The sequence below is a fragment of the Balaenoptera acutorostrata genome, chromosome 11 (assembly GCF_949987535.1).
Source record: "Balaenoptera acutorostrata chromosome 11, mBalAcu1.1, whole genome shotgun sequence".
Lineage (NCBI taxonomy): Eukaryota > Metazoa > Chordata > Mammalia > Artiodactyla > Balaenopteridae > Balaenoptera > Balaenoptera acutorostrata.
Window position 1 is genome coordinate 35,519,585 of NC_080074.1, and position 12,500 is coordinate 35,532,084.

Genomic DNA, 12,500 nt, shown 5'->3' on the forward strand with positions numbered 1-12,500 from the left:
TAAAAGGAAATGAAATTGAGTTATTTGTAGTGAGGTGGATGGACCTAGAGTCTGTCATACAGAATGAAGTAAGTCAGAAAGAGAAAAACAAATACCATATGCTAACGCATATATATGGAATCAAAAAAAAAAAAAGGTACGGATGAACCTAGTTGCAGGACAGGAATAAAGGTGTAGACATAGAGAATGGACTTGAGGACAGGAGTAGGAGGGGGAAGCTGGGGCGAAGTGAGAGTAGCACCGACATATATACACTACCAAATGTAAAATAGCTAGTGGGAAGCAGCCACATAGCACAGGAGGATTAGCTCGGTGCTTTGCGATGACTTAGAGGGGTGGGATAGGGAGGATGGGAGGGAGGCTCAAGAGGGAGGGGATATGGGGACATATGTATGCCAATGGCTGATTCACTTTGGTGGACAACAGAAACTAACACAGTATTGTGAAGCAATTATACTTCAATAAAGATCTATTTTAAAAAAAGATGAAAATAAATCTTTTGATATAGAGAAAGAAGATCCTAATCTCAGAAAGTTTTTTAAAATCGTTTTTAATCCGGTGGTATTCCATATGAAGAAACTACTATTTTGCAAAGATGACAACTTATTACTTATTCCATAGCTCACATTTCAAGTTTAAAATTCTGCACCAGTTTAACCTGCTCTCATCGGGATTGTTCTTTTCATTATGCAGTTTTCATTATATTTTCCACTAGTGAAGAAAAGCAATGACCCAAGCAATCCACGTGTCTAAGACATATAATTTCAGAAAGTAGCTACTACATCATTGATTTTTCCCTCCCAAACGATGTTCTATAAAAGAGAGAAGAGAATATGGAGATTCAGTATAAAATAAGAACATGTTTCAGCAGTATGGAACAATCTGATCTCAGATTCCTACTGAACATAGTTTATTCATTTTAAAACAAAAAGATGCATGGCATAAGGCTAGGGCTTTTCCACATGTGGACTTGGCATCTACGTCTAATATTTCCAGTAACCCTTTGGAACAGACCTGCTTTCCAGGTCATCACTAAATGTGAGAGAGCTGATGTAACCGTGGGATAGAGCTTTGGGGTGACTGAAAGCAAAAACTTGCATTTTAGCGCAACTAACTACATTGGAGTACGACATTACATGGTTTTCTTGAAGATTGTCCTATACATGAAATTGTCTTAATTTTATTTATTTATTTATTCATTTGTTTGTTTATATTGAAGTACAGTTGATGTACAATGTTGATTTTATTTTAAGAAAAATTTAATCAAAGAAACTCATTAGTCCATTGAAATTCACTAACCTTCACTTTCTTTCCTGAATTCTACACACATAAAATTTGAATGATCTGTCATGGAATGAAAAGATTGGAGAATGATGTTCTATCAAAGCTGTGTAAGTGGAAGATATATGAACTTTAGTCAGGAGTGGAGTTAAAATATGCAATTCTAATATAGAGAAAATTTTCATTAATGACTTAAAGCGGCATTTTTTATGGATGATACACCTACTTCTTCCTCCAAATTAAGATAAAAATATGTAATTAAAATGCAAAATTGCCTCACTAGAAAAGTTGCTGAAATAGTCAAAGCATTCACTTTACATATTGTAGTAATTGATTTCAATCTAAATTCTGAGAGAATTTTCTTGTCTCCAATTTTATTCCAAAATGTTAATTCCTTCAAGCAATGCACATATCTTCATAAAAAGTAAAAGCTAGTCATGGAGAGGGACATAAAAAATGTAATGTAAATCTGAACTTCATCTTAGTCATTTCTGCCTTTTAAAGAGATGAAAGAGGTAGTGGTTGCATAATTCAGGTCAGTGGAGGAAACAAAAATACTTTTACTGCTCTATTCTTCTCATAGAACCTGTTTGTCTGAAGGGATTATAGGTCTGACATTTTAATGTCTTTGCCAGTGTGGGATGCTAACTCGTAACTCTTGATATGAACTTTTATATTTTTAGACTTTTGTATTTACAGTTAAAATCCTCAAGGCACATACTAAAGAAATATGAAGCTATATCAATTAGGTAATTAATTCATGCAACAAATATGCTAGGTACTTAACATAAAAACCAGGTATAGCTTTATCTCTACTATGTTTTAAAATGTATCAACTTTAAAATTTTTACAAGTGCTTATTTTTAAAAGCTATTTTTTGTCTTTTGAGAAATTCAATCCTACCTTGACCATTGATATTTTCAGCTATGACACCAAAGCAGAAAATGAAGATAGAATAAGTTTTTTTCCCCAATTTAGTTGGTTCAATTGAAAGGCCATACTAAAAGATTCTGAGAAGTGGGATTTTATTTGAGTACATTTATTTTAATCTTATTTTTTATTATTTCCTTTTAGAAGAGACTGTTTCATATATATATATATATATATATATATATATATATATATATATATATATGTATACACACACACACATATCTGTTTTCATGTAAGTAGTGAATTTCTTATCCCAAATTCTGTCACTAGATACCATTTTCCACACCACACTATCATTAGTTCAATCCCTTCTCCCCACCTTTGATCACATTATACCTTGCAATGTGTCTGCCAAATAGTAAAGTAAAGTCAATTTGTAAACCATCAATTTATTCACTCTGTCAAATATTTGAGTATCTACTATGTGACAAGTCCATACTAAGATTGATTCCTCAAGGAGTTTACACAAGTGCAATCCATTGTGCTAAATATCAGGAAAGTTATGTGTACAGATGTAAAAAAATAAAAATAAATATATAAGAAAAACAATTATCCATGGTGAAGAGGTAACCAGATGAAGAAAGGGGCAGGAAGTGGGAAGCCATTCTAGGAAAAGAGAGTAACATGTACAAAGTCACAAAGGCACGAGTAGGAGGACCCCAGACATTCTCACTTGGGTACCCAAGACCTTGGGTCATTTGTAATGTGACAGTGCTTCATCCTTGCAGGAATACATGGACTTAACAAACTGCAACCAGAGAGGATGGGACCACATGGATTGGGCTATTCCATTCCCAATGGACAACGTATAGAATTTCCAAGTGGAAGAATTGTAAAGCATGGTATGTGATACAGTACATACGTCTTGTGCTATATCATGAAAACACTACATGCTGGTTAATTTTCATATCCCGATGAAAGAAACTAGTATAATTGAGTATTCTTATATTGTCAATCATCTTGGTATAAAAGAGGGAGGGAAGTTACTTTGTCAAGGAGAAATACAATGACAAGTAATGAATATGTGATTTGTCTGGATGTCTTCTCCTGCTTACCCTCATAAAATAGTGTGACCTCATTTCTCAGAAATATGAAAGGTCTACCATCACTTGAGAAAACAATGTCCATAGTAATAGCTGATAATCTGATGTTCCATATCTTGAGTACAGAATAAAGGAACATTAAAAAACAAAAACAAAAACAAACCAGGGGCTTCCCTGGTGGTGCAGTGGTTAAGAATCTGCCTGCCAATGCAGGGGGCACACGTTTGAGCCCTGATCCAGGAAGATCCCACATGCCGTGGAGCAACTAAGCCCGTGCACCACAACTACTGAGCCCACATGCCACAACTATTGAAGCCTGCGCACCTAGAGCCCGTGTTCCATGACAAGAGAAGCCACCACAATGAGAAGACCCTTATCGCCGCAACTGGAGAAAGCCACGTACAGCAACGAAGACCCAACGCAGCCAAAACTAAATAAATAAATAAATTTAAAAACAAAAACAAAAACAAAAAACCCCCCACAGCAACAACAAAAGATTTCTGAATGATGCCTGTCTCATGACGTTCTGAACTTTGACTAACTGCCTTAAAACAAAAAAGAAAACAAATGACAACCTTTTAGTTAATCAGTGGCCTGGAAAGTTAAGGGTGTCTGCCTGATCTTTGGTCAGAAATTCCCCTAAATTACTGTCAACGAATTGCATTTGTTCAGTATTGTTGAAGACGTAAGGTGTTTAGAGGAAGAAAATGACAAACACCTACGGGACACCCAAAGAGAGAGTTCTGGTGAGCAGTTTTAACTTTATGAAAGAGGGAAGTCAAGTTTGGGGATCAGGAAGATTAATCACACAGCTTTTAAGAGTTGGATCTGGGCCTCCAATAAACTCCTTCTGCCTCCAGAATCTACCCTCTTAGTCATTTTGCTGTACTCTCACCATATAGAAGGTAGTCAGATGGAAAGGTTTGCTGCTGCAGTTAAGAAAAAACATATATGGATGGTTTTAGGCTATGAAAGATTTGGAAATGTAGAATATTGTATCACTGAGTGACAGCCTTTTATGTGCAATAGTTGAAGTTTTCTCCTATCTTTTCCTTTCTGAAATATATTTCAGTTCCCTGTTTTAAGTTTTGTTTTGCATTAGAGGTGTTGGTAGATATACTCCTGCGTAATTTTGTTTTTGTTGCACCGTAAGACTCTATTTCTGATATAGTTAGGGTCAACTATATTTGTTGTTGTTGCTTTTTGTTTGTTTTGTTTTTTGTTTGTCAAGTAAGACGAAAGACTGGCACCTCACTGGAATCAGGAAAAGACATCCTACCGACATCATGGAAGAAATAGCAACAAGTATAGCATGGCTGCAGGAGACTGGAATATAGTTCAGGAAATAGAAGGTCACTCAGGACTGACATGGTTCTGAGGACTGGGTTTTATCTTTGGCCTTTAGCAGCCACTATTCATCTGTGTACGAGTAATCTCACCACAGTGTTGACTCAGATTCAACCAATTCTGATTTCTATTTCCCCTGTTGCTGCAAGTCAACCATCTCCTCTCTACTGTAATAGTCTTTCAAAAGACACTCATTCACAGTTTCTGCCTATTCATAGTTCCTTTTACCTCTTGGCATCTGCAGATTGACATTGCTCTTTATGCTTCTGCCCCAATTATTGAGTCTCTTTGCACTCAGATTTAAATGACTGAATTAGATCCATTATTCCCAATCATTCCTATTTTTAAATTTATTTAAGTTGAGGGGACATGAATGTATCTTTGTTCCTTGCAATTAAAACTACCGAAAAAGGAGTCAATATTCTAGCTCAGTCTAGAAATGGACAAAAATAGGATGAAGCACAGAAAGGAATCTGTAGAAATTGAGTGACAAGAGGGAAAGAGGGACCCAGACAGGCTCACAATAAAAAGAATCACTTCTATTGGTGGCCAAGTATGTGACAGGCTCTATGCAAAGCCTTTTACATGTTACCTCATTGAGGTTTTACAGCAGACTTTCAGTAATTTTTAAAAAAGCATATTTTTTTAGTGATAAAATTAAGACAGAATCGTTAAGCAACTACTTCAATATTAGACAACTTATATTTAGAAGGTCCATTTGACTCACAGGTCCTGCTTTTTCTACTGAAAAATTTCTGAAAGAGGAGACTTCTTTCTCTCTAGCCTGAATTTCACTGTCAGCACAAAAAAAGGGATATATTTAATTTTGGCTGGGTGGAAAAGCCAGGAGAAAATTGTAAATGAAAATTGTTTATTCTAGGCACAGAACACATGTGAAAAAGCCCATGAGAAAGACTATGCCTGGGGATGTTTTAAGGAATAAATAGATCTATTATTTGCCATGAAACAAAGCAAAATAAAGGAAAATTCCTCTTCCTTGACTCACCTTCATTCTCCTCCTCTTTTGCAACTTTTTACTGCTCTCTGTTAGGGTAAAACAAACAAACAAAAAACAAAACAAACTCAAAAATTCAGATGTGTGGCCTATGGTCTTCATTTTTTTTGCGTTTTCCCCTCTTGTTCTCTCTTCAACCCACTAAATTTGGGATTCCGTCCACGCAACACAATTGAAATTGTTCCTGTCAAGGTCACCAACCATGCTGCTGCAAATTCACTGTTTTTTTCTATGTCCTCATTGATTGACCTATTATTTAACCACTCCTGCCTTCTTTGAAGTCTTGTCCTCTGGGTTTCTAAGATAGCACAGTCTCACTGGTTGCTCCTTATCCTATTTTAATGAAGCTTCCTCCTCTTCCCTAACTCTAGTGCCCCAGGGCTCAGTCTGGGGACTTCTCTGGCTAAATTTTCTTCCTCAGTGATTCTAGTCAGTTTTAAGCTTTAGATAGCATCTTTAAGCAAATGATTTCTAAATTCATGTATCTTTCCCTGACAACTTCTCTAAGTTCCAGACTTGTATATCTAACTATATATCAGTGGTTTAAAAAAAGATAAAGATTAATTTTTCTCTCATCCATATTGAAGATTAATTCTCAGTAACCCATGTTCCTTGGTACCATGTGCTCCACCATGCTCGGTAAATAGGCTAAGATGGTCACTCCTGGTCTACTTTCTACCAGAAGGAACAAGAACTGTGAAAGAGAAATTTGCCTTTAAGCATGCTTTGTGATGTTACACACACCCCTTCTAGGTTCCACTGTTCAGAACTTAGTCTGTGTTCCTTTCAGTAAGGAAATGAGGTATTTATTCTAGGCAGACACATGTCCAGCTAAAAATCAACTAGCTCTGCAAGTAAGGAGGAAGGAAAGAACAGATATGACAGAATAACAGTATCTGCCATAATATGTGATATAGGTCTCAGTGCTACCCTCTAAAACTTTCTCATCCAGCCTTTTGCATCATCTGCCTAGTTGCTCAAAGCCAAGAACCATCACTCCTCACCTGGACTATCATTACTGCCCTCTAATTGGTCTCCATGATTGTATTTTCCCAATCAGTTCTAAATAAAGAAGTTGAAGTTGTCTTATGAAAATGGAAATCAGATAATGTTTTATTAGGCCCAAGTTCTTCTAATGGCTTTCACTGCCCTTATAATAAAAGCCAATCTCCTTAGTTGTGGCACTCAAACTCTTAGTTGCAGCATGTGGGATCTAGTTCCCTGATGAGGGATCGAACCCTGGGCCCCCTGTGTTGGGAGCGCAGAGTCTTAGCCACTGGGCCACCTAAAGACGCCGCATGCCGCAACTAAAGATCCTGCACACGACAACGAAGATCCTGCGTGCGGCAACTAAGACCCGATGCAGTCAAATAAATAAATACATATTAAAAAAAAGAAAAGAAAAGAAAAAAAAAAAAAAAGGAAGTCAATCTCCTCACACAGGTTAGCTCCTGAAGGATCTGGCTGCTCCCAGCCTCTAGATCGCATCTTTTGATTCTCTCAACTGTGCACAGTGGGCCCTAGTCACTCCATGTTTTTGTCAGTTTCATGAATTCCCAAAGTGCATTCCACCTTAGAGCTTTTACATGTGGTCCTCCCTCTGCCTGGAATGTTCACCTTACTTCCTTTTCTCATTCATATCTCACCTTAATTATCATTTCCTCAGCGAAATCTTTCCTACGCAATCCATCCCAAGCTGTCCACCATTCAGTCTCTCTCTTGTATTTGTATTTGACTTTCTTCAAAGCATGTTTCACTGGCTAATATGTTTGCTTGCTTATTATTTGACTCCACAATCCCCTCCTTCCTGAATACCTGCTTCCTGAGTACAGGGATCTTAACTGTTTTCCCCACAGCTGTATAGTCTCTGTGCTTCTATCACAGTAGGCAGGCCCACGGTAAGTGCTTTTGTTGCTGTGGAAGGAACTGAAATATTATTTGTGTGGCTATATTGTGGCAGGTAGGAAGTGGTTAGGGATGAGGCTTAGAGGGGTTAGAGCCTTCAGAAAATTATGAGCCATATAAGACTTTGTGCTTTGTCCTAAAAGCAATTGGCAGTCACTAAAATGTTTAAATCAGGGGAGTAACATTTTTCCAACTTGAATTTTAGCATTTTAGAAAGATCAGTCATTTCAGTAAAAATATTAACAGCAGTGGATGATAATAGGAATAGCAGTAATTAAAATAATAATAATGACTATAATAGTAGCAGTAGTTATAAACAGACACTTGTAGTAAACACTAGTAATAATACAAGTAACTATTTTGTAATGTAACCTTATTGTGCACCAAGCTCTGGCACATGTACTTTGTATATATTATCTCTGGTATTTAATAGCCATAATAGTAATTCCCATCTTTTATATGTAGTGCTTTCTCTTGGCTAGGCATTTTTGTAGGAAGTTTTCTTGTATTCAATTGCTTAATCTTCACAACCTCTGAAGTAAGTACTCTATAGTTCCCATTTTACAGACAAGAAATCCAGAAACTGGTCTCATAAAGACAGACTCACCTGGGGCGATAGGAGTATGTAGGTGTGTCGTAGTGAGAAGAGAGCTGAAATCCAAGTACAGGATTCTACTGTGGGGCTGGCAGAAGTCAGGGAGAACATCCACGTTCATACTTTTATCCAATCACATATGCTTAAGAATCCAAGCCTCAGTGGATTTAAATAGTTGGCTTCAAATCATGAAGCAAGAGTAGAACTGGAATTTTGACTCAGTTCTCTGTATTTCAAAGGTTTATGTTTTTTGGGGGGCTATATGTATTATATTATGAATGGAATTGTGTTCTGCAAAAATTTATTTATTAAAGCCCTAACCCCCAGTACCTCAGAATGTGACTGTATTTAGAGATAGGACTTTAAAAGGGTAATTATTTTAAAATGAGGCTGTTAGGCTGGGTCTTAATCCAACCTAACTGGCATCCTTCTAAGAAGGGGAGATTAGGATTTACAGAGAGGCACCAGGGGCCTGTGTGTACAGATAGAAGTCCCTGAGGACCCAGCAAGAAAATGGAGATCTGTAAGCCAAGGAGACAGGCTTCAGGAGAAATCAAACCTGCTGACACTTTGATCTTGGACTTCCAGCCTCCAGACCCATGAGAAAATACATTTCTGTTGTTTAAACCAACCAGTCAGTCTATGGTTTAAATAGATTTAAATAGTGCTGCCTTTTGTAATGGCTACCTTAGCATATTCATGCTATCCCCCTTACTCCTAAAGTTACAATATTAGTTAAAATGTTTTCAAATTTATTTACTTAATATTTTATGTAGGGCAAAAATTAATGTTTTTTAAATTTTAATAAAAACTTTCTTTTAGAATTTATGTACTTTTTAAGGCATGTATAAAGGATCCTACTAATCTTGCTTCCCCCAGCCTGTATTTCTATAGATTTATTGTCAGATTACATTTCTATAACATGTAGAATGTTCAAAAGTGCACTCTTGGCATCTACGGTATTATGCCTATAGCAACTGCAGAAAAACAAAAATCACCAAAATAAGAGAAAATTCAGAGTACTTTTCTAAATAAAAGAAAATAAAATTTTATCTCAAGTACAACTTAAATTTCTCCAAAACGATACAGATTAATACAGAAACAATGTAAAGATTAATGTACTTTGCAAAAGAAAAGTACTCACAGGTGTCATTTATTTTGCTCTCTTGCCTTTTCCATTTCTGCTTTGGCTTGAAGTTTTGCTTTGACTGGGAGCCTAGACATACTCACCTTACTGAGTGAGGCTTAATTGCCTCTTGCAGTTAAGATTAATTACCTATTTAATATCTAAGAAGATGAATCCCTGATGCTAAGTTTTATGATTTCTTCCTCCACCATAACATCATACCCTCCTCTGGGGGTGCGGATAATTAAGCCCTTAATAAACTGCCTTATTTTGACCTATTTCAACTAATGCCTTATTTTTCCCACCTTTTAAATCAAACTTTATTCTCAGTGGGATTTTCTTTCTAGGTGTGTGTGTATTGGCATAGGAATGGTCATTATCTTTCCCTTTTGGGTAAAACAGCTCTAGTTTGCTATGGTCTAAGCGAGCTGCCTTTTGTTCTGTATCGATGCTAACCAGCTAAAATGGAATTTCCTCTGAGTATAAAGGTATGTGGTCCACCCTAGGTCTGTGATCAAATTTCAAATACCACCCACCTAACATGCATCTCTCTGTGTCTTCCCATTTTGGCATCTCATAAATTTATTCAGCCACCAACAAAGAGCCAACATACACTGAGGTCTTCTAATATATGAGGCAACATGCTAAGGCTTAAGTATCCAAAGGTGTCTGAGACGGCTTCTGACCTTAAGCAGTTTATAATAGTTAACAAAACAGATTAACAAATGATGACTGTGTACACAATCCCTAAATAACTTTGATGGAATATAACTTTTCAATTACATATGTACATAACCCACACTGCTCTGTCTCCTGTGACCCCCAAATCAGGAAACAACTAGGCATTTGGTATCCATTTCCTGAGATGAAGGTCATTATTGCAGAAAAGTAGGAACAGGTAATTAAATTGTAAAAGTCTGGATTTCAGGAGAGGAAGGCAAGAACTCAGGGCAGAAGACAGAAATTTGGAAGACTGCATGATGAAGAAAGACCATTTCTCAGCTAGGACAGAGGGAAGGTAGGTGATAATGGATGGCTCTGACACTGAGGAGAGCTGGGTTAAGATTTGGATGCAAATACAAGAACTGCAAAGACTGTAGCCAAAAAAGTCAGCTTCCAGAGGTTACTCAGCCTCCACAGTAGCATCTGCAGGAGACAGCGCCAGTTGGACAGGGGATAGGGTCCTATCACTTAGCCTCAATTTTAGTTAATATAACTTGTCATGACTGACATTGGATGCTTGCTCAAGTTCAAATGAGAAGAATATTTAATTTAAGGTAAAATAATTTGGTTAGAAACTTAATGAATATGAAGATATACACTAGGTCTTCAATATTTGGAATTTGTGTTCATAGTCTTACACATAGAATTTATGATGGGTACCAATTTGGAAATTTTTTCAAGCCCAATTTTTTAAAATTGAAGTATAGTTGACTTATAGTATTATATTAGTTTTAGGTGTACAACAATTTGATATTTTATAGATTATGTTGCATATAAAGTAATTATGAAACACTGGCTATATTTCCTGTGCTGAACATTATATCTTCGTATCTTTGTTGTTTTATACCTAGTAGTTTAGGTCTTAGCAATATTTTTTTGGATCTGTCTCCTAAGGCAAGGGAAACAAGGGCAAAAATAAACAAAAGGGACCTATTCAAACTTAAAAGTTTTTTTTAAATTGAAGAATAGTTGATTTACAATACTGTGCTAGTTTCAGGTGTACTGCAGTGATTCAGTATTTTTTGCACATTCTACTCCATTATAGGTTATTACAAGGTATTGGGTATAATTCCCTGTGCTATACAGTAAATCCTTGTTGTTTATCTATAGTAGTTTATATCTGCTAATTCCATACCCACAATTTGTCCCTCCCCACACCCTCTCCCCTTTGGCAACCACAGGTTTGTTTCCTATGTCTGTGAGTCTGTTTCTGTTTTGTATATGCATTCTTTTATATTATTTTTTAAATTCTACATATAAGTGATATCATATAGTATCTGTCTTTCTCTGTCTGACATTTCACTAAGCATAATATTCTCTAGGTCCACCCATGTTGCTGTAAATGGCAATATTTCGTTCTTTTTTATGACTAATATTCCATCACATATATATATTATATATAGTAAATATAATAGTAATACTCCATTATATATATATACGTATATGTATAAAAGCAAAAACTTTTAATTTGGTCCCGTATGTTTATTTTTGCTTTTATTTCTTTATTTCTTTTGCCTTGGGAGACTGATCCAAGAAAATATTGCTATGATTTATGTCAAAGAGTGTTTCGCCTATGTTCTCTTTTTCTATTCTAGGAGTTTTATGGTTTCATGCTTTTGCATAGCAAAGGAAGCCATCAACAAAACAAAAAGGCCACCAACTGAATAGGAGAAGATATTTGCAAATGATATGTCTGAGAAGGGGTTAATATCCAAAATATATAGAGAACTCATACAACTCAGTATAAAAAAAAAAGATTAAAAATGGGCAGAGGACCTGAATAGGCATTTTTCCAAAGAAAGCATACAGATAGCCAACGGGCACGTGAAAAGATGCTCAACATCACTAGACATCAGGGAAATGCAAATCAAAACCCCAGTGAGATATCACTTCAGACCTGTCAGAATGTCCAAGCCCAATTTGCAATCAGATTTTAGGGCTGGGTTTGGAAACAAGGGCGATGATTATGAAGGAGATTGCGGGACAAGATTTGTGGCAAAATTGCTTTTGGTTGTGAGTGGCTGGGGCAGGCCACAGTGCCAGGAGTGGGCTGGGGATCAGCAGAGAGGTCAGCTGTATTCCAGGGAGTAGGATGGCATTGAAGGCATTAGAGTGAGAGGGGAGGAGAGAGAGAGAGAGAGAGGGGAGGAGAGAGAGAGAGAGAGAGAGAGGGGAGGAGAGAGAGAGAGAGAGGGAGGGAGGGAGGGAGGGAGGGAGGGAGGGAGAGAGAGAGAGAGAGAGGGAGAGAGAGAGAGAGACACTTAGATCAATATTGTACTTTGGGGCTTCCCTGGTGGCGCAGTGGTTGACAGTCTGCCTGCCAATGCAGGGGACACTGGTTCGAGCCCTGGTCTGGGAAGATCCCACATGCCGTGGAGCAACTAGGCCCGTGAGCCACAACTACTGAGCCTGCCCGTCTGGAGCCTGTGCTCCGCAACAAGAGAGGCCGTGATAGTGAGAGGCCCACGCACCGCGATGAAGAGTGGCCCCCGCTTGCCACAACTAGAGAAAGCCCTCGCACAAAAACGAAGA

General features: G+C 37.3%; 1 long non-coding RNA gene across 1 annotated transcript; it reads left to right on the forward strand.

Annotated features, from left to right (window-relative positions):
- Positions 1-3,923: 3,923 nt before the first annotated feature.
- LOC103006310 (uncharacterized) lies at positions 3,924-12,500 on the forward strand. Its single transcript, XR_449638.2, has 3 exons — positions 3,924-4,003; positions 10,174-10,263; positions 12,298-12,500. It is a non-coding gene; the product is annotated as an uncharacterized LOC103006310 (long non-coding RNA).